The sequence below is a fragment of the Euleptes europaea genome, chromosome 9 (genome assembly GCF_029931775.1).
Source record: "Euleptes europaea isolate rEulEur1 chromosome 9, rEulEur1.hap1, whole genome shotgun sequence".
NCBI lineage: Eukaryota > Metazoa > Chordata > Lepidosauria > Squamata > Sphaerodactylidae > Euleptes > Euleptes europaea.
Window position 1 is genome coordinate 44,051,014 of NC_079320.1, and position 24,061 is coordinate 44,075,074.

A 24,061-nucleotide genomic window follows, 5' to 3' on the forward strand; every position below is an offset into this window, starting at 1 on the left:
ACACCTTTCTAGGAAGAAAATAATGTTTCACTCTGATTAAACTACTCAAGTTATCCAGGCCTCATCAATTAAGAAATGTTCTTTGACAAACAAAGTTCCCAAATATTATTTATTTTCCCCAGAAATGTTTGTTCTTTGTCATTTGGTGTAGTTTTCTGTTGTTCCTGAACAATGCAAATGAAGTTTCAATTTATGAATGCATCATAAGATGCTACAGAAAAATTCACTGAATACCAATGCTACAATTGTCTGACGTACTTTCATCAATGCAAAAAGAGACTGGTATTAAGTGCTGCTCTTGCTAAAGGAATGCCCCTGAAAACACTATCCCATGATGCGTTCTCCAGCCTCGCCTCTTCCAGCAGCATCCCTTAGGAGCTCTTGCTGTATGAAGGGCAGTCATTATGTACTGCATATCTGTTTCAATTGACACTGGTCACCTGGGATGAGGAACAAAGTTAGGGATATTTGCTGAGTGATAATACTACAGCTGAGGAAGTGGTTCACTTGTCACAAGGAAGCCATCTCAGCAGCATTACTCTGGCACCCATGCATTTTAAGTATGCAAAATGTATAGTATAAAAAGATGAAATGCTTTAAGATCTGGGAACAGCTGCATTGCTCACACTAGGCTGGCCTGGGCAGTTTGCTGTTCACATTGTCTTTTTATTTTGTATTGCTATTACAATGTATTCCTAGATCAGTTGCACTGTTCATTTGCATTGTTCACTGCATGTCTTATACTGTATGTTCACTTTGCTGCTCACACTGTCATTCCGTTTTGTATGCTCAGTCCCATTGCATTGTACATTCAATGCTGTATATGGTATGATTACTTTTCTAATTTCCCTTTCTGTACAATGTAGTTCGCCTTGAGCCTCCATGAGAAAGATGGGCTAAAATAAATTTCAGTTGGAGAATAGCAGCTGTTTGTGCACATAGGTACACAGAAGTCTATCTACTGGAGCCATGGTACAAAATGAGGTGGGGTGGGGATGATTCTTTCCCTCATGCCTTTGGCCCCATCTCAAACAGACTCCCAGAATCACTGTTTGTCCTGCTATTTGCCAGTTAGGCAAATAGTGGCTCTGGGAGGATATTTGAAGTTGCATAGTGATATGGTAGGAGAGGAAGCATTAACCTCCCTGCCTTTGAGTAGTAGCCCAAATCAGAATTAGAGCCCTGAAACTGATATTTACCAAGAAAAAAATGCACTAGAAATCTGTTTACAGGTCTTCCAGCATCATACTTGGTTTGACCTGTAAGTGGCTTCTGATCATACCATTGATATAAAAATTGTCCAATAGACAGTCAAGACAGTCAAGTAAACTGGTTTAGGAGTACTTTTCTGAATTTACATTTAATAATGAAATCCAAAAACCACTGCACCAAGTTCATCTAATGCTTCGTTATGGATGTGCATGCTTGTTTTTACTATTAATATTTATGACGTTACTCTCTGAGGAAAGTGCTTTACCAAGCTTGAGCTCAGTAATTTCTCAAACGACTCCTAGATCTCATTTTATAGATGGAGAGATTGACACAATCTGATGTGTTATGCCGAAATCAAAATTCAGTTCCAGATCACTCATCTCCAGAATCAACTCTTTAAGTTTCTGTGCTGAAGTGGCACTGATCCAGAGAAATATATTTATATTATCCAAAATGAGTTTGTTCTCACATGTCTGGTATAATACACCATAAAAGTAGGTGACCACTACACTGTAGCAGGAATTGCCATGTGTACGGCTTTGAGCACAATTTGTAAAGCCTACTGCACATGCATGGATAAATATACACAGGACAAGGGGTTGGATACCATGGAGTGTGGAGCTCCTGGACCAGCATTTCATATGGCATTTTGAGCTGCAGTAAGAAGGGGGTGCAAGAAAATCGTGCTCTGCAGGCAGAAAATACACCCACCAGTGGAAATGTTCTCTGAGATTCAAGGCATAATCTGAGCTCACAAAGTACTAGGGCTGCGAACCTCCAGGTGGGACCTGGAGATCTCCCAGAATTACAACTGATCTCTAGATAACAGAGATCTGCCCTGTGTGTTTGTGTGTGTGTGTTAAGTGCCGTCAAGTCGCTTCCGACTCATGGCGACCCTATGAATGAAAGTCCTCCAAAATGTCCTATCTTTGACAGCCTTGCTCAGATCTTGCAAATTGAAGGCTGTGGCTTCCTTTATTGAGTCAGTCCATCTCTTGTTGGGTCTTCCTCTTTTCCTGCTGCCCTCAACTTTTCCTAGCATGACTGTCTTTTCCAGTGACTCTTGTCGTCTCATGACGTGACCAAAATACGATAGCCTCAGTTTAGTCATTTTAGCTTCTAGGGTCAGTTCAGGCTTGATTTGATCTATAACCCACTGATTTGTTTTTTGGGCAGTCCACGGAATCCGTAACACACTCCTCCAATACCACATTTCAAAGGAATCTATTTTCTTCCTATCAGCTTTCTTCACTGTCCAGCTTTCACACCCATACATAGTAACAGGGAATACGATGGCATGAATTAATCTAGTCTTGGTGGCCAGTGACATATCCTTACACTTCAAAATATTTTCTAGCTCCTTCATGGCTGCCCTTCCCAGTCTCAATCTCCTTCTGATTTGCTGGAGCAAATGGCTGCTTTGAAGGGTGGACTCTATGACATTATATCGAGCAGAAGCCTCTCCCCTCCCCAGACTCTACCTCAAACCTTCCAGAAATTTCCCAACCTGGAGCTGGCAACCCTACTAAGTACATTGTACACATTATTGCACAGGAAAATTATCTATACTGACTGAGACACCTGGCAGTATGAATCATCATCTTACAGTTATTTCTGGGAAGTTCGGAATTCTGAAATGCTACTACTATCTCTATCTGAAAGATGCTTCTATACGTGTATGGTGTTATCCTTCTGTTGAAATTATTGAGGAACCTCTGTGTAGGTTCTCTTGGGATGAATATACAGAATTACAAATACTAAGAGATGCTAACCAAAATTCTTCAGTGCTTTACAGTACATTATATGAGACAAAGACTTTACCAATTAATATTGTAAAAGAGATGAAATATTTGCCAGTATTTTAATGAAATTAGAAAATATTCATATTATTGATTAAAACAGCTGTAAAGTTGCTACAGCAATCTGATGCAGAGCCTTTGCACAAAATGTTATTTTATTTTCTAAGTTTAGATGAATCACTGCAAAAAGGAGGATGATATTTTTGTCATTTAGAGAAATTAAGCATCGTGTTTTTTTTTCAACGGAATGCGTAGTATGAAAGGAGGGGGTGAGCACTGGGATTTACTCTAAAACCCTAAGAAACTATTCTGCACGGTGCATACAGAAATGATGGGTTAGTTTCATTAACTGATGCCTGAAGAAACATTTAAATTGACACATAAAAACAGCAATTGTCTTAATTTGTGTGGTGCACTCCACACAAAAGCCCTAAATATGTTCAAATTAGAGCAAGCTGCTTGATTGTCACTGCAATCTCATGTCATGTTAATGCATGACAAACATTAAACCATACACTTAAATGGCAATTTATATCATTTAAATGTTTACTGCCTGAGTAACTCATCACTCATTTAAATGTGATTTTCTGACAGCTAATTTCAGTTAATTTTCCTCTATTCACTTAATTAGAACTTTCAATCAGGAAAAGCCTATCCATATCTTCATGTTCATATCATTTTTTTTATTTAGAAGCTCAGTTTATGAACTGCTAAAAATATCCTTTATAATAGATGACAGTATATCAAATCGCTCCCTTACCCACCACCAGGAAACTGGCTATATAGGGATATTTTCCAATACAAAAAAAAGCCTACCAAAAAAAACTATCATTATTTATGTAAGCAATACACTGGCTGGTACTTTAAGTTAAAAAAAACTTTACAAGCATCACAATTAAAACTATAAAAAACAACTGATCCAATTAAATATTAATGATTTCAAAATTGTTTAATAAGTTAAAAACTGTGAAAATTCTCACAAGTGTTCCCAGAGCAGTACAATTCGAAGCTATAAAATGCCATAAATGACAATCATGATTTATTTATTTATTTATTGCTTTCTCCTCCAGAAGCACTAAGCACTAGATATTTAATTTCTCTTGTCTGGTTCATCTGTGAAAACATGAGGAGGGAGCAGAAAGGGAAAAATATATGTTCTGAATGTAAACCATATACAGCTTGTCCCCTCAAATTGTAGACAGAACCACAGTAGAGCTATACATTAAATTCTCTTAATAAACTGCTTTAATCCCATGAATTTAAGTAATATTGTTCTTACCTCTTAAACTGGCACATCATATACATTCAAAAATACAAATCCTCAACGTACTCAGGAAACAGTGTCAGTGCCAATATTAATTTTACAGAGTTGGCATTGAAATGCATGTTTAATCAAAATGTAACAAAGAAATTAACAATGACCATGAAATTTAGTTGCTGTTTCCATTATTCCAAATGTCTTGTCCATCGCTTATTAATTTTGTAGTTGATATCTACCACCGTTAACATGATAGCTAAAAACAGCTATGACAAAAAAGGTTTTAAAAATGTGCATTAAAAATGTTAACGTGTTTAATTTTCATAGCTAATTATCAATATGTTACCAATTATATATGACAATAGCAGGTTATAGGTACTTTGTACAAGAACAAAGAGAAAAAAATCATGGATACAGGTATATAACATATACAGCCAGCTAGATATTGATGGTCGTATAAAACTGATTGAATGTTAATTATGAAAACGATAATGCTCCTTAGATGCATTAGATTCCCTTCATGTATATCAAGCTATAGAATTCTCTCCTTCAAAAATCTGTAGTTGGAAGCAAACAGAGCAACCGACAGAAACCTAAACATTTAGGATCATTCAAAGGTTCTAAGACAGACTGTGCTCATTAAAGCTACAGTTAAATACGGTGTGCAACTAGGGGATACTAAGCTCCTTCCCCTGGCTGCTCTTAAACCCTACCAATCAATTGTTAGTGCTCCCACAGCAGACAGGATATATCATTTACACCCTATGTGTGTGCTGAGTAAATTTCATAAAGAAGAAAATCCACTAAAATGTCCAACACAGTACAATAATATTCAGCTCTATTGAGTTATTGTAAAATAAATCAGAGACTAATGCCCAATTGTTAAGGATCAAATAAGACCACGAGAGGACTGCCATGGAAAGCCACACACAAATTGTCAATTCAGTCCGGTGGGACTCATATTAGCTTTGACAAACTGTCTTGGGGCTGATATCTATTTTTTTAATGAGATCTATTAGACCAAGACTAAAACACTTGAGATATGCTAAAAAGTACAATATATAGATGTCAAACACAAACACCTATTAGTAACTTTCATTTATCCATTCACAAGGCAGAAATAAACCAGAACCATCCACAAATTGAGCCTAATAAACTGCAAAGGAAAACTCCAAATTATTCAGAAACATATTTCAAGCGCAATGCAATTTAATAAACCTCAATTTTCTGTAATAGCCTCAATATTCTGCGGTGAACATACAGAAATAGAAAATATTCATGAGATTTTGGTTTCTCTCTTCCTGTACGTTTTGGTTCTCAGAACATTAGATTACACTTGCCCAACTAGTCATTGTGAAAAGGACCATTCTGTTGTAACAAAATGTATACTGGAACCATGAGAATATCAAGGCAGATTTTGTGTCAATTTTAAATAAAGTTGTTTATAATATTATTGTTCAGTGAAATAGGCAGCATTCTCCTACACTATCCCTGGAATAAACAAATGAAACAGAACTATATCATTAAAGTTGAAAATGGTTCCCTTCCTGGTTTATGATACTGTATACATTCCAGTGAGATTCAGTTGTTACTTGCCTCAAAATTAAACATACATTTTTGTGGATCTTTATATAAAATTAGAATAATTCAGTCAGATTTATAAATTTGCAGTTTCCTACCCAAAACTGAAAGAAATGAGGCAACTGGGTTTTCAAATATTGATTTTTTAAAAACAGATCACATGGTATGACCTAATCTCAATTTAAATACAAAGTTTAAAACATTTGATAAAAGCCTGAATAGGGAAATAAAAACAGTAACAAGTTTTAAGACTTTTAAAAATGTATACATTCGTTTTGAATACACCTACTGTCCCTTTAGGGCTACATAAATTCACAACATGATATTATGGGCAACAAACAAAATTTAAAAATCAAGTGGTTTGTTATGGTTGCATGTGCTGGATTTCAAACACTAGCAGTAATGTTTCCTTAACACTGATGTATGACCTTTCTAATTTACAACGATGAAGGCTGTTTTTTTCAGACTAATTAGAACTGTTTCAAATTTTCCTGTTAAATATATGATAAAAAGTCCTTTCAACTTGAAAAAAAAAATGCTCGCGTTTCTTACCATGTCAGCCTTTTTCTAATCAAAATATGCTTTGAATTAAATGATTTTGATTGAATATGTGGATCACATTCCCTTACTAAGATTTAAAGTCCAAAAAGGAAAAGTTTAGTCTGTTCAAACAAAGCAAGAGCAGCCACTTTGCAGAAAGCTATTCACGTTTCCGAAGACTGACAAATTGTTTGTGTGCACCATTAGGTCTAGTCTCTTCAATAGTTACCAGATTTCCTCTCTTCCTAATAAGACCTTAACTCTTAAAATGCTGGCTTTGCATTTGAGACCTAGAGACAACTATACAAATCATAACACAATACAGAAAAACTAACAAAACTAACATCTTTTTAATTGTTACCAACAACAGGATTCACACATTCCATGATGACAGTAGTATTTGAGAACGCTTAACTAGTTTTGCATTTATTTTATGAGAAAAGCTACTGCGTACAATTGTGATCTTGGTGAACAATATATTTGTCAGAATTTTCTGATAGAAATTTTATCACACAATTTTAGTGTTCTTTTGATATACGATATCTGAGATCACATTTCAAACCCTTTTTATTTATAAAGTATATATCTTGTTGATATTTCTAATCAGTTTTAATGGTTGCTTCACTTCTGAATAACCAGTGAACAAAGAGCTGCACAAGAGGGAGGATACGAACAGGCATACTATGGCACTCTTTGGAAAGAGGTAGAAAGAAATGCATACCTATAAAGAATGCTGTGAGGGGGGAACTATTCAACTTTTTTCAACTAGCCAAGACTTTGTGCAGATATTTGCTAAGCAGTCTCAATCCCTTGAACTGAGAACTTTCTTACACCTTATTTATTGCAAGAAACACTCAGGAAAGCCGTTCATTCATGGGAAAAGAGCAGGAACCAGGGTCACAACTGACATGTGATTTGCCGCGTGATTTTGCCCCTACTGATTTTATCAGCCCTGGAAGCAGTCTTGCCTTTTCTTTAAATTCCTTGATTTTCAGAGGAAATGTACAGGAATCAGCCAAACATTTATGGAGATGTGTTGAAATTGTTCTCTCTCCCAGAAGATGATACTGATTTCTACAACCAATTATTGTAGATCTGGGACCAGTATGTACACTCTCTTCCAAACTGAGAGAAAAATGAACATCTGGCAACTTCCAACAAACTTCTCTGTGTTGAAACTTCTGTGTTGGCAACTGTGTGAACAGACTGCTGGACTTGATGGGCCTTGGTCTGATCCAGCATGGCTGTTCTTATGTTCTGACTGTAAGCTTCTTTCTACAGTATGTCTCCTTCAATTTCATAATGGCTCATCTTCCATCATCCCTTTTTGCTTATTCTCCCACTCCTGTCCTCCGCCTTAACCAGGGGTTAATATATACAGTGAGAGATGCCACGCTTAAAGCTATTACATATTAGACAGCTAGTCCCATTTTATATTCTACACCCTTAGGGGAAAGCACTATGTAAATACTATGGCTGAATCCTACTATTGTAATCAGTCAAGTGTTGAGTTTTTCATCAGCAAAAGAAGCCTTTTACTGATGGAAGGGCTTCTTCCACCAGGGGAGGACTCCTTGGGATGGAGGAAGGCTCTACACTTAGTTTCGTATAGCAGTGAATAGCTGAGGTTGAGAAATGGGAATTTCTCTCTGGGAGTTTGTGGCTGCAACGGTTTGAGCTAAAAACTGGTTAGTACTTGCTCTCAGAAGCTACCTCCATCAGCTATTTGGTTTAAAATAGCATGCTCTGTGCAGCTGGCACAACATAGCACTAAAATAATTGCAAAATAGTAGTAGTGTTACCACGATGGCATTTGTAAAAATATAAGGTATAAAGCCAGGCTACAGTACTGACCATTCTAGGAATGTATTGGGACATGGAATAAGGAAATGAGAAAGTCTACACGCCTCCATATTCACAGGACATATGTCTTGGGCAAGGTGCTAGAGTAAACATGTCTGTAAAATGTGACTTGGATAGTGTTTAAGCAGCCTTTTGCAGAAGTTCAGCACAGAGCTCCAAATAAATAAGTACCCAGGTTAGATAAAAAATGCAGATTATGAAAAAAAAATAGTGGTTTACATACAGAAGGTCATGTTTCCTCTGAAATTCAAAGCTTTAATCTTAAATGAAATTTGTATCTTCTATCAAGATCAAAAGAGAATACGCAAACTTGTTCTGAGTCTTCACAATGACTGAATTGCAAAGTGTGGTTTTCACATTCAAAATAGACAATTAACCTTTTAAACATACTTGAATATGTACTTTACATTTGCTGTATATTAACATTGACTTCTACAGACTTAAAAGTTTGTAACTCTGCTTAGGCTTGTTCTGCAAGTAACATACAGTGTAATCCCATGTAGAGTTACTCCAGTCTAAATCAAATGAAATCAGAACGCTTCACAGGATTGCCCTCTGCATAGGAACATGTACATTTTAAAAAATCTTAATAATTTTTCAGTGTTAATTCACTTATTCATTGTTGATTTAACCATTTCCTTGGTGAATGAAGACTCATTTGATTTTGCTATAGAAGCTTTTTAAAAAAAATAGTAATATTCTTTTTATTTGCAATGCAGCTTTTAATACATATAATAAAATTTAGAAAACCCCAGTCCAACAAACCCCCTTATATATGGTAAAGTAATACAGTGTGTTCTGTGACACACTTCTCTTACCATGGCCAATCACAAGATACGGAAGAAAATTTTCCAAGGCAGCAAAAGGGGAGCTGTGGAAAAGTCTCAGTGGCACAATTGGATTTTGCCCGATTCCCCAATTTTGGGTTAGACGGGATGATTTAAACATTTAAATTTAAAACATATGCAGGTGTGGACTTTAATAATGCATGGGTCAAGTTGGTTGGGATTAAAAGGCATTATGAAAAATGCACCTACCCTTCTATTTCAACATTAAAATGCAGTTTGTGTGTGTATATACATACACAAACTCACACTTCTTTGTTTTAAGCTTAATAATATTTCATTTTATAACATCTGAAAATAAGCATTTTTTAAAAAAAAGATAATAGATCTTTCAGTGGCCTTTGATATCACCAACCATGGAATCCTACTTGGCCACCTCTTGATGCTGGGACTAAGGAACACTCTGCTGTGGTGGTTCGATTCCTATCTGGGAGGTTGGTTCCAGAAGGCAGTGCTGGGGGATTCCACCTCTGCCCCATGGCTTTTGGCCTGTGGGGTTCAACAGGGCTTGATCTATACTCCTTGCAATTTAATATCTACGTGAAGCCACTGGGAGAGGTCATCAGGAGGTTTGGACTGCGGGGTCACCAATATGTGGATAATACCCAGTCCTACCTTTCTTTTCCACCTAATTCCGAGGAAGTGATTGATGTTCTAAAATGACGCTTGGAGTCTGTAACGGGCTGGATGAGAGTGAACAAGCTGAAATTTAATCCTCACACAACAGAGGTAGATGCTCTGGGTTAATAGAATGGCAGACCAGGGACTCCAGATCTCCCCTGTCTCGGATGGGGTTACACTTCCCTAGAAAAGTCAGGTTCACAGTTTGGGAGGGCTGTTCGACACAGAAGTAACCTTAGAAAATCAGGGTGCTGCTGTGGTTTGGTGTGCTTTTGCTCAGCTTTGGCAGGTGCACCAGCTGCGCCAGTTCCTGGCAAAGTCTGATCTAGCCACAGTGATCCATGCCTTTGTTACATCTAGACTATTACAATACGCTATACTTGTGACTTCCCTTGAACAGTGTTCAGAGGCTGCAGCTAAAGCAGGTTGCAGCTAGACTGGTGGTTGGGGCCAGTTACCAGGATTGTGTGACCCCAATATTACATCAAATACACTGGCTTCCAATCCACTCCCGAGGAGTGGATTTGACTTTGACCTTTAAAGCACTACATGGCTTGGGACTGAGGTATCTGAAGGACCATCTTTTGCCATATGTTCCCCCCCCCCCAGGAACTAAGATCCCTGGGAGAGCCACTATTGACCTTCCCATTGAAGCTCATCTGGTAGGTATACAAGAAAAGGTCTTTTCAGTGGCAGACCCACAATTATGGAACAACCTCCCCAGGGCCCCCTTACTCTTGTCCTTTAGGAGGCAGCTGGAGATGGTTTTACTCACAATGGCATTTGATTAGTTTTAGTTCTTCTGCCTACTGGCAGTTTAAAATTGTTGTTTTTCATTTGTGGTTTTTATGTAATTTTGTGGATTCTATTGTGTTTGTATTGGAAGCCACCTTGAGTTCCTGTAAAATAGTAAGGCAGCTAATACATATTTTAAATAAATTAAAATCAATAGAAAAAAAATTAAAACTAACAGGCAAAGGTATATTGATATTTTATATAATTATGTAAGAAAGTGCTTCTATGAACAGCCAGCTTCCAAGAGCATGTTGGGAAAAGCCAATGAAATTATTTGTTGGCTTTGTCTGGATCATTCAAAGCCGACATATTACTGGCTTTGAATGATCCAGCCAACAACCTGGGCAGCAAAAAAGAGATCTTCAGTACCATCATCAGTTTCATTGTCAACTTTGAGAGAAGACACTGGGGGGGGGGGACCAAGGTTTTTCAAGCAATGGGCTTACATTCTATCCTTTTGGCATACTGATTAACTCTTACTCCCCATCCTAACCAATCTGCTACTCTATAGACATTTTATTTAGGCAGCTCTGAAAATAATATGGGTATTTTTATTACAGTCACTCCCAAAGAGAGGGGGGAAACGACAGAAATTTGCAGTAGATACTAACATGCCATTTTAAAATGCACAGCCCTCCTTATAGTTTCCTCCTCCATTTCTGGTAGTAGCATCAATCAAATTTCAGAACCATCCACACCTCTGATCTCTGTGCAAACCCCTTCAGTTTCATCTACAGAAGTGTTGAGTCTCAAGCAACCTACCACTTAACTCCTCTCTGAGTCTGATGTGTGTCTAATGACCTGACTTCCTCACCCTCCAATCCTTTCTGAAGCTTAAACTAAATACTTTCTCATCTCTGTACAGACTCCATTCTAAAGAGTCCCCCCCCCTTTTGTCAATATTCTTAACTACAAACCAATGTCTCTTTAATTACAGGAATGCCACTTGTGGAAACCTATCATTCTTGTAACTGAATCTGTGAAACAACATGTAGTATACACTGGACAATCACATAGGGTTTTTCCCCACATAGGATATATTACAGGTATGTTACAGTTTAAAAAGGCAGTAATGTTTAATTTAAATCAATACCATGGGAAAGTACATAATGGTCATTATTTCTTTATATGGTGCCATCAATGTGCATAGTGTTTTACAAAGTACTACAAGACAGGTTTCTTTTCTGAAAAGCTTTTAATCTAAAATCCAACTGCAAGGGAATAGCGGGAGGTGGAGGAAGCAAGGATAAACAGGAAATGATGGAATTCACTCTAGTTACACATACTTCAGCTTTGTTACAATAAAGAGGACTTTCACAAATGCTGAATAATGCATTTTCAATACATTTTTAATGCACTTTAGTGATGGTCTGCAAGTGGTTTTTGCGGTTTCATACAGTAACATCCAGTTGCAAAGTGCATTGAAAGTGCACATGCTTTACTCAGCATGTGCGAAAGCACCAAAGTTTCATGGAAAACATAGATTTTGAGGAGCAACCTGAAGTAAGTGAAGGAGATGATAGCATGCAGATGTTCTGGAAGGCATACCATTTAAAGCCTCCAGAATGGCACAAGCAACTATACGGTGATTATGACGCGAGAGCCTCAGGAAGTATAGAGAGTAGTAGCCTGCAAGATTTGAGATACAAACTTAAATACTTGCTCCATTCCCACTTTGGAAACAGACTCTGTGATAAGAAAATTTCCAAGTGAATGCAAAATGAATTGGTTCTGGTCCATTTACTGGTCTCCACTTCAGTGATCAAACTTTTGTTTGTGGGAACTGATACCAATCCTTTAAGTCACAGCTAACCCAAAACCTAACACACACACACACACAAATAACAGGCTAAGTTAAATAAATAACTCTACTAAGTAGGAGGGTGATTTCGCTACCAGCTATATGCTGGTCAGTGATTAGAGGGAAGTTTCTATCCTAAATCACAATTTTCTTGTTACATTAAAATAATGCAAATTAACAGTTATAGAAGGGCTACATCAGTGTAGATTTTCAGTACACCTTTCTAAGTTCACTGAGTTCAATAGAAGGATGTAATTCTACTTAGGATTGCTCAGTTACAGGGCAGTCCTAAGGAGAGTTACTCTAGTCTAGACATGTCAATGGGCGTAGACTGGAGTAACTCTGCATAGGATTGTGCTGTTAGCATTTTGTTCCAAACAAAGCAATACACAGCTAAACAGGGGTGATTAGAAAAAACTACGTTTGGTAGCAGTGGGATAGACAAGACCATCATAGTGCAGTCAGTGACTGTGCACTATATATTTAACACACAGTTAATGAAATGGATGTAAATATTATGGTAATCAACACTACAGGATACATGTATAATGTGACTGAAGACTAGGAGCACACTGGGTAATGAGAGTTATTCTGTAGGAGCATCAGCTTCCTCCTGGAGTCATCCCTACAGCTAAATAACATTACCTTGTGTTTCTGTGTTCTGATCTGACTCATGGCAAGGAGCACAGCAAGAGTTAAATGGAACTGAAGAGGAAGGAGGAGTGTTGTCTGGGGAAGGGGGCTAACAGAGAGTTAATCAGGGATCACATCCCGAGCCAGGCATGGATAAGCCTCACTAATGAGGCTCAAGTACCCTGCAGTGGCTTTCAAACCTAACTGGCTTCAAACGATGCCACCCCATGACAGAATGCAACTAGCCATACAAGGAGAGTGATTAGAATAAATGACTACAGTAATTAACTTTGATTTGAAGCCACCTGACTGGAAAGAGAAGCAAGGAGCTGTTTGGCTGAACTCTTCCCTGTAGAAAGGGGAAGCTTCCCTTTTACTCTCAAGTATTTGTGCGTGCGTTAGGAGGGCTCTTTCTTTCAAATAGGTATTGGGTGGCACTAATGAAAAGCAGCTTTTATTCAAGGGCCTCCCCATTCATTATTTGAAGGGGAGAAGAAAAGCTTCAAAGGATAACTAATTTACTACACCCCAATCCCCTCTGGCAAGTTGAGAGTTTGCGTTGCCACTACTGTCACCCAGTCATACATCTAGAGTTCCTGCAAGACAATTTTCAGAATATCCAGACTCTTGACACTGAAATAATCAAAAGCATATTAATTATACCAGTTACCCAAAATCAAATGACAAGAACCTTCTGTGAAAAATCTTTTCTGGGCCAGTTTCACCAGCATTCATGAGTGAATGCTTATCCATTTTGGGGGAGTGTGTGAAAAGGAACCTAAATTTTGGAACCAGGTTCATTGTTTCCCAGTGCCCCGAAGCTGCATGTGTAGTTCTGCTTCATTACTACATGCTCATCAGGAGTCCTTGTGCCAGTGTTGCCCTATACCTGCTGCTTGAACATTTACAACAGTTTTGCCAAGTAGCATCTCTAGTGTAGTAGCCTGAGCTATTCCCCAAACATTTACGCAAGACTCTGATTTATTTGACAGCTTTACACCTTCAAGGCACAGTATAATTAAATGTTTTGACAGCTAAACAAAAATTGTATAAATTTCAAAGCTGTTTAAATGGTTAGTGTACCTAAAATCAAAATGAAGTGAAATGTCTGACTTAGCCCATTTGCCAAAATGCCCTTTTAGAAAGGTTAATAATAAATGCAGTTCTTGCTTTCTCATCAGTGTTTGGAAATCTTCATTGTGATTTCAGTCGTGATGTATTTATTCTCTTATTTGTTAAAAAAAAAAAAAAGCAACAGCAACAAAGGACTGTGTTGTCTTTTTACATCCTCTCACGCAATTGTCAGATTGCAGCCATACCTACCGGTAAGTAAAAGAAGTTAAAACTGAGCAGGAAACATTTTGTTCTATTTCTGAAGTTTCAATCACTCCAACCACAAATTAAGTCAACAGCTGGACAGAAGTATTGGTGGACTTTGTAATATAAATTCCCAATGGGGTCCCAGTTTAAGTCTTAAGATGACCCTTCTGGCCTAGACCAACATGGGGAGACCAGTAATTTCTTCTGAAAGGGAAGAGGGCTTATAATTGAAAGCTTACCAGCTATATATACCAGAAATTTAAAATGGACAGTCTCTTTCTTCAGTAAAGCTCTAAAGCCAACCATGGACAGTATATAATTAAGTTGTTTAAAACAGATATGACTAAAATTAACTCTGTAAAACACTTGGGTCCAAGCCAAGATTTTTCCGTTTATGGGCAATAGTTTTTCATTTTTGGTTGCTACAATTCCATGGCTCAAAATACAATGTTTAATGAATGTATAATTATATAACTATTATTTAAACACTGAAGTCCTTAAGCAAAATATACCAAAACATTAAGATTCAGCTCTGTAACAAGGATAAAGTGCCCTGCTGTTTGAGGAGAAACTGTAATCCTACTAAAGGTAACAATGACCAGTTGTTTATAAAATGACTGAAATGTTTGGGAGCTAGTTCACATTCTCATGCTATGTTTATGTTTCCATTTATCATCCATCTCCTTAAGAAGAAGGCTGAAAAGGACAAGCGGCCTAAGAACAGAATCTTGTTTAAACTACACATGAAGACATCAGGTAGCTTAACAAATTGAGCCAATGTTGGAATGCCATGTATACAACTAAAGAAATTATAGTATTACATCCTTTTTCTTGACCCTCTTCCCTTTCCCCTTTCCCAGCTTCTGAAGAACCTGTTTATACATTAATTTGTAATTATTTTCTAAGCCCCTTCTTTTCTGCAGACGCTCAGTTTAAATGATCAACCGGTGCAGCAACAAAAATCCTGTCAAAATAGCAAAAAAGTTATATGATGTATCATTTATATTCCATAGTTATTAATCAAACTTTATATTTGACATTTCCACAGAATACTGCAGTGAAAGTATACTTTTGATTAAGTACTAGTGCATGAAAGAAGTGCATATATTAAGAACTAGTGTAAAAGTACGCTGAATAAATGTTGGTTTGATATAAGCAACTGAAGCTCCACCAATACTTATTGGTAACCAGTTATCACAAAAACTTAAGGTGGAAAGATGTGGCCGGGGGGGTGGGGGAGATTCAATCTGCCATGCTGTTTAAGATACATATTGTGATGTATGTGTGTGTGTGTAAAGTGCCTTCAAGTCGCAGCCGACTTATGGAGACTCCTTTTGGGGTTTTCATGGCAAGAGACTAACAGAGGTGGTTTGCCAGTGCCTTCCTCTGCACAGCAACCCTGGTATTCCTTGGTGGTCTCCCATCCAAATACTAACCAGGGCTGACCCTGCTTAGCTTCTGAGATCTGCCGAGATCAGGCTAGCCTGGGCCATCCAGGTCAGGGCACACATATTGTGATACCAGACCACAAAGTATAAACATTCTTTTGTTACAGGCTTTGACATATTGGGGCATATAAACTACTGTATTAATATTGTACATGTGCAGAATTGTTCAATGTAAAACCCTAACAGCTCATAAAAGCCCATTTAAAAAGATACAAGCCTGAGCATTCTTGGCCAAGGACAAATGTGACAAGCCAGAACAATGCTTGCACCTTATCCTTGAAAGACTTAAATGTCACCGAGCTCAATGCTTGTCCTTTATCCTTGAAGGACCTAGAATACTGTTAGCATTCTATCCTTGAAGTGTCATGCAGGAATTTCACTTGTATTCCTGTACTAAATGGACATCACCCTCACAAACGTCTGTCCTACAACCTTGTATTTTGCTGACTAATGTACTGTAACATTATATTGGGTTTTAATATGATAAAATGATGGTAGAAACTTATAAATAGGTTCATTTTATTCGTATTATACAGGAGATGAGAATGATGGTAAAATTAAAAATATATAGAGATAACATGACTCAAAACTGACTGTTTAACGTTTAGCAAAATAGCCTGGTGGAAGGGGAAGTCCTTATATGGTAGTCTAAAGGGAAGCTACAGAGCATGTGAAGTACAACTGTATCCTACTCGAGCTCAAGGTTCAAGCCCATTAGAGGTGACTTAAACAGTATAAATAAAGGCACAGAAGGGCTAGAATCTCAGACCTCTCTCAGAGGGTCTCAGAACATTGGCTATTGGGTAAGTATGGATTTAAATATATTATTCTAGATATTGTGAATCAGAATATTGTGAATCAGAACGATGCAGCAAAAAACTGCCAACTATGCTTATTAATCAACATCAACAACACAGTCAGAAGACCTAATACCAGTTTGTGGAACTGTATGCAAAATGCTTACACATTCAATTCTATAAATTTTGTTTATGCAATATCAGCAGTCCATGCTGGGCAGACAGGGCTTCATTTGAGGAAAAAGATGAAATGGACATAAATCTAACACAACCTACATTTCTAAAAAGATTGTGGTTAAACATTTTATCATACCTGAAAAACATCTCAGTAGCCATCGTCAAACAGCTATATTCAGGTGGCTGTACAGAATACACAGTAATTTATATCGTGTCAGCCAAGGCCTGAACAAAAATGACAGTATCTTCTCACACTATCAGAGCTGGGAATAACATTCTTTCTGAATCCCAGAGTTCCCTTATTAGTGAATGTCCCTTTAAGAGCACATGCCTGTTCTACTATCAGATTTCTTCAGCCGACTGCTAATAGTTCCACTAGCAACTGACAAAGTAGACGGCAACCTATGAAAGCTAAATAAAATTAGTCTAAAAGATTTCTTATTATTTCCTGCAAACACAAATGGCCATGTCAGGAAATATAACTCAGTGAAGAACAACAGGATTGGATATGGCGGGTGTGTGCTGGAAATTCTCCACATGAACACATGGCCAGGGGAGGCTGGGTATGTGTGTGTAGCCAGGAAAAACAACAACAGTGAACTGTCTGAGAAAAATTTAAATAAAGTTATTTTCAATCCAGAAGTGATATCATTGCATTGCTGACAACGTCACTGTGATGCTGGCACAGTACTTTGCTGCGAGTAAGCCCCCCTGCTGGTTGCCAGGAGGGACCTGGCAACCCTGACTTCATTTATCTTCCCTCCTAGATGCATTACCTTGACTTCAGATTGCAGGCTGCCTTTTATCATGCTGGCTACTGTTCATACATACGCTTAAATGCTAACCGTTGAATAGAAATTGCACTTTGATTAGGAACGCCGTGTTATATTTTGGATTATCATTGATAAGGCACTGAAGTTGCACTTTGCAGCTTTAAAAATAAATAAATATTGGTTTCGCTCATGTCATAAAAAGGCTGAAAAAAGCTGCACTTAGCGCAAATGTTTTAAACAGTTCAACACAACAGTTTATATCCAAATAAAGCCCATTAATATCGTCAAGTAACAACCCAGCTGTATTTGCTCATTTAATGTTTCACACATGGAAACCAAGATGCAAGATTACCTCATTTATGGTAACACTCATAAACTACACAGTACACAGTAAACATGTCTACCCGGCAAATTAAAATATCACTGGGTTATGTAGCAGTTGAAGCTATCCAGAACATGTTTATAATCCAATAGAAACAGATATTTGTCTTTAATTTTTTGAAACGGAGCAAATCAAATTCCTTTGCAGGTTGCTTACCCCATCCAGACTTTCTGCTTCCCAACAAAAGCCAGGCACCCGTAGTTTTTCAAAAGGATACATTGTAAACAGTCTTAAAGTAACTGAATTACAACTTTAAACCAACAGTCCATTTCTAATTAGTTCAGAAAGGAAACAGATTTAAATCATTCTCCTGTGCCAATTTAAATCTGTTATAAAAGTTTCACCTTTCCAGACAACGAAATTCTTGAACCAAAGTAAAGCAAAGCATATATATTGCTTTGATTAGCTTTCAGACATCCATAAGTTTTCAGCATGAGCTTTGATCCTCAAGACTAATAGCAATTTCATTGTAATTATGAATTTATGTTCATTTTTCCTCTATAGTCAAAAAACAGAATGTTGTTCTTACTAGTAAGTTCATTTTCTTCCTGCTGTAAATAGGGCAGTATGGCAACTAGGGATCGTTTCTTGATTAAGATATTTATACTCTGCTTTTCTCTCCAGTGAGGACCCAAAACACCTTATTTCATTCTCCCCTCTATTTCCTCCACACACCAACCCTGTGATGTAGGTTAGGCTGAAAGGGAATAACAGTTCCATAGTTACCCAGTGAACTTCCATAAAGCAAAGAATTATACAGGAGGATTGGTAACTAGCTGCCCACATTACACTAGAGCAGTGCAGGAAGAAAAAAACCCCACTGTCACCAAATTAATTTAATAAAAGCAGTCACCAGAGAAAGGACAGCACCTAGAGGTCCTTAACGTTTTTCATTTGGTCCACACAGATTGTACTAGGGTGAGTCAAACTGCCATAAGTAAAAAAAACAAGGAATTTACCATTTCGTCACAAAACTCTCCTCCCCCTCCCCTCACCTGCAAGCAGAACAGTCAGGAAACTGTGAAGTAAAGAGGCGGCCAGCATCTCTGCATGGGGAATAATTAGTTTCAAACAGCATTGCCCAGGTCAAGAACATCCTGTAAAGCCCTCTTGACAGAGGCTCACTTATCAATACAGTAGTGACTAGCAAATGTGTGGACAGATGTCTAGGCAGTGCCTGTACAAGTTTCCTAATCAGGGTCTGGATGAGAAAACCACTGAAGCTGCTATGCCCTAACTGAAAGTACTTTACATACATCCATGCAACAACCGCCCCATAAAGTCAATACAATTTTTAATTTACCCACAGATGATAGATTACAAAGACATAAGCAGTTTTCCTGTACAAAAACCATGTAAAAGAAAAAGAGACCGCTTAGAAACCAGTTGTATTGTTTTGCCATATAAACCTGTGAAGCTGCTAATATAGCCTGAACATTGGTCTAACTAGTTTGGCATTGTCTATTCTTGACTGGCATCACATGAAGCCTTCTAATACAGAATCAGACCACTGGTCCATCAAGGTCAGTATTGTCTATGCAGGCTAGCAGCGGCTCTCCAGAGTCTCAGGCAGAGGTTTTTAACATCACCTACTGCCAGAACTTTTTAACTGGAGATACTCGGGATTTAACCTGAGACCATCTTTGGTTTCTCAGCGAGGGGGGCGGGGGAATCTTTCCACATACTTGCTGAGATCCTTCAACTGAACATGTCACCTGTGGCCAGTGTGAACAGACTGCTGGACTTGGTCTGATCCAGCATGGCTTTTCTTATGTTCTTACGTTAATCTTCTGGCTTCTGGCTACTACTGTTCCATTGCCCTTCCAACATGGTTGCTTGTTCATTTATTTTAGAAAAATTAGAAGAAATTTATGCCACCTAATCAGGAATCTGTCTGAAGAAAAGAAAAATAATTTCAAAACTGGCATCAAAAAATAGACCATAAAAACAGACAGCTTAAGTTTCCAGAATAAAATAATATTTTTTTAAAAAAAACAACAACCCTGTAATTAAAAACCTGGGTGAACAATAACATAGGCAGGCCTCCATGGAAATGGCACTCTATAAGTGAGGCGTCACTAATGAAAAACCCCCGTCTCTGGTGGGATCTTAGCCAGCAGCATGGGCAATATGGGAGGATGCAGTCCTTAAAGTACCCTGTCCCCAAATAACTTAGGGTGTTAAGGGTAAGAACCAGCACTTTTAATTGTATCCAGAAACAAATGGTCAGCCAGTGCTTGCTCATCTGTATTTCTGAAAATGTGGTGCATTTTTTCTGCTTCACACTGTCATGGGGTAAAACATGAAGTTCTTACCAAGTTGTAAGTTCTTTTCCATGTTTCCTATATTTGTATGGGTGGTGCCCTGTATTAGCAATCTGCTGGCAATATTGAGCTGGGAAGTTATTTCCTCTAAAGCAGGGGTCTGCAAACTGTGGCTCCCGAGCCGCATGCGGCTCTTTGGCCCCTTGGGTACGGCTCCCCGTCCCCCCGTAAGTCCCCCCATCCCCCGTAAGTCCCCCCGTCCGTCGGCTGAGCTCTGCCCCGCCCCTCCACCTCAGATGGGGGGAGGCTGTGGCAGTTTTTCTCTCTGGCCTCTTATCCTCTCAGCCCGAGAGGTCCCTCCACCACCCCCGCCCTCAATCTCCCTCCCGGAAATTCCCCAAATGGCTGGGAGGCGGAAGCCTCCGTCTCCTCCTCGCCCCGTGGCGGCGTGCGTGCGGCGCTGTAATTCCAGCCCCAGGCCCGCCTGTCAACTGTTGGGTGGGGCGGATGTCTTCCACCAGCACCTTCACGGTGGCAGCTGGGGCCTGCACCGCCCTGGTTGCTGCTTCTTCGGCACCGGCCTGGTTTCCCTGGCCGGGGGCGTGGGGACGTTAGAGAGGCAGCCGCCACAGCAGCCCGCCAGCCAGCCACCGCAGGGTGGAACTGGACGGGGCTTACGGGCACTTCTCCCCGGCTGGAGGCCTTGAAGGGCTCACCTGGAGTGGGGCCCCCTCAGCCAGGGGCATTCCAGCCCCCCCCCCGGCCCCGTCAAGCGCTCTTTCCAAGCGGTGGCGGTGAGCGTCTCCCGCGGCCTCGGTCCCGGGACAACCTGCCGCCCTCCCGCCTGGGCTGAGCATGCCCTTCCTCGCCTCGGCAGGCCCACCTGTCAGGCACGTGGCAGAACAACCTGGGATCCCGGATGGTCATCCAGCCGCCCGACGCCACTGGCGCCTTCTGCGGCACCTACACCACCGCCGTGGCCGCCTCCCAGGCGCCCATCCGCCAGTCGCCCCTCTACGGCGCCCAGCACCTGGACGGCACCCACCAGCAGCCCACCTTCGGCTTCACCGTCAACGGGAGCTTCTCAGGTGGGCACTGGGCCGCCGCCACTCCCCCCCAAAAGGCAAAGACGCCGCCTCCCCCCCCACCCCAAGGTTGCGATCTAACTTGCTAACCAGGGATGAGAAGCAGCCGTGGCCAAGACTGACAAATAAGTGGGGGGTTAGAAGCAGGGAGAGAGAAATGAAGGCATCTCACAGAAGGAGGAGAACAGAATGAAGGAAGAAGAGTGTAGTAGACAATGATACTCTTGCATTAATCAACTTCAGTCATATCCCCCTTTCTCCCCAGTGGGGACCCCCAGCAGAACTGGCCATGTTTGATTCATGCACATTTCCCCCATCCAGATTCTCTAAACTCTGCATGGGGGGTTATTGGCCATTTATGAATGGGAGGTTTTGCATTGGATTTGCCACTCAGATGCACATTTTCCCCATCCAGATTCTCAAAACTCTGCATGGGGGGTTATTGGCCATTTATGAATGGGAGGTTTTGCCTTGGATTTGCCACTCAGATGCACAACTCAACAATAAGCCCCCCTGCAGAGTTTTGAGAATGCAGATGGGGAAAATGTACAGTGTTTGTCAGTCATTGACATGATTTAATTTTATGGATACCCTACTTACTTTTTTCCCTCCTCAGAGGCCATGTCTACCCACTGGCTTTCTTGTCGGTAGACCTGGACTCCGAGGAGGGGAAAAAAGTCCCCCTTCAGAGGCCAGGTCTACCAATTGGCTTCTATGGGCCTCCGGAGGCCAGGTCTACTGCCAAGAAAGCCAATGGGTAGACCTGGCCTCCCAATGGGACTTAGCCAAAGGCCAGGTCTACCAATAGGCTTTTATGGCAGTAGACCAGGCCTCCAGACGAGGACTCCGGATGGGGAGGGGGAAATGGCAGGGACTTACAATTTAATTTTTATCAATAAATAAGATCACTATTAAGTATGATATCAAGTTTTATTCAGTGTACCTATAGTTTAATTAAGACTTAAAACTTTAATTAAAGTTTGTTAAGTTAATAAACAGTGTACCTACCTATATAGTTTAAATTTAAGAAATTTGGCTCTCAAAAGAAATCTCAATCGTTGTACTGTTGATATTTGGCTCTTTTGACTAATGAGTTTGCCGACCCCTGCTCTAAAGTAAAGTTTCATGGCTTGAGTCTTCCTTTCCTTTTCTCCATAGTTTTCAGTTTTAATTGTATACTCTGAAAAAATGAAGTAGCAGTTTTCATAACGTTTTTGTCCATTTTTTTTAAACCAAGAAACTTCACTTTGCTATCTCTGACTATATCTATATTGAGTGTTGTGTGATGAGGAGCTTGGGTGGGGTGTGTGTGTAATAGATGCTTAATTTTTATTTTAATCTGTAAAGTAAACCTTGGGGATATTTTCCCTCTTGTTTAATTTCATCTGGTGCACATGTGTGCACATGTGTGGAGTGCAGGCACAAGTAAAAAGTAAAGCAAACCCACTTAAGTAAAAAAATGCATATAGAGAATGGACATGGATAAATTATATACAATAATGAGTTGTTTTAACATCCTAGCTAACCTCCATTTATATAAACAAAGAAGCAGGAAATAGTGACAAAATGGTAGAGCAATGCACAGAGGCACAGGTAAAACTGACAACTTCACTCCATGGCATCAGTAGCCAGGAGTGGCAGAATAACCAGCCATGGAATACTGTAAAACACACACACACAACATAGCAACAATTGTCTGTGTGGCAATACCATAGCATGCACTTAAGAAGCAAGCAATGTTGCTCACAATGTTGTGGTAAGTTGATCTATCTTCACACAGATATTCATGTTGTCCAGAAGTTTACATTCTGTAAGAGCATTTATAATACACACAGCCATTCCTTTTCCTTAGGATGACAGGGATTGCGACATGCAAAAACCATTTCCAAATGATTTTTTGCCGCAGATTTAATGTTGTTGGGAAGTGGGGTGTTTTCTGGGTCCCCAAAGCATCATGGTGCACTCATGCACATCCCAAGGTTTCCAGTTTTTCTCCAGTCTTTCCCAAACTTACTTTGCTATGAAGTTTTGGGAACAATCACAGCGGAGCCTAGATGGCTCCTATGTGGGTAGGAAAGTTCAGCTTTTCCCAGTCCCACTCACATGACAGCCATTTTCCCTGCCCCCACAACAGCTATTTCTTTCCCCACCTCTGAGGGGGCTTTTAAAAAATTTAATATTGTTGAATATTGTTATAGTGATAAAACAAACTATGAATTAGGTCCTCAGAATTCCCAGGTTTCATTTTTTAAAGGTAAGTCTCTAGCTCCTTTTGTTGCGGAGATACAAAGGGAAAGGTATGTCTCCACAATGAAAGAGGCTAGACTTACTTTTAAAAAAGTTAAAGCTGTATGTCAGATAACCTGATAAACAAGCTATTGTATCATTCAATTCAATTGCCTTTTTTTTTTTAAAGCACTAAAAAAAATCCTTGTGGAGTAGTGGGTTGGCTGTTGCTGGGGAACTGGAGCAGGAAAACTACAGGGAAACTTGCCATGTGGAAGCTCTGTTGCTGATGCAACGTATCACCAGCTTCAGCTGCAGTGGTGAAACTACACTCACCTATCTCCATGTGGAAAACACCAAAATGATCTCTTACTCTTGTGGGACAGGGTTCACTATGGAAATAAAGATCAGGTCAGACTGAAGAACTATTTTGTCCTTATTCTCACTGACAGAAAGCACCCAAATCTTATAAGCTCTACAAGATGATATTTCCTCGCGGATAATAGTTTTCAAGACTGGTTCCTTGAATGGAATAGAAGCCCAATAACAGTATTTATCACTACACTGAAATTTCAAGTGGAAACCACGAACCAATGGCAGAATATACCATGCAGCATAATTCAAAATTGTCTAATATGGCA

The 24,061-nt window shown here is 39.5% G+C and overlaps 1 protein-coding gene across 2 annotated transcripts in view; it reads right to left on the bottom strand.

Moving 5' to 3' along the window:
- LRBA (LPS responsive beige-like anchor protein) overlaps positions 1-24,061 on the bottom strand; it is a 445,808-nt gene that overhangs the window by 58,282 nt on the left and 363,465 nt on the right. The window lies entirely within an intron of this gene.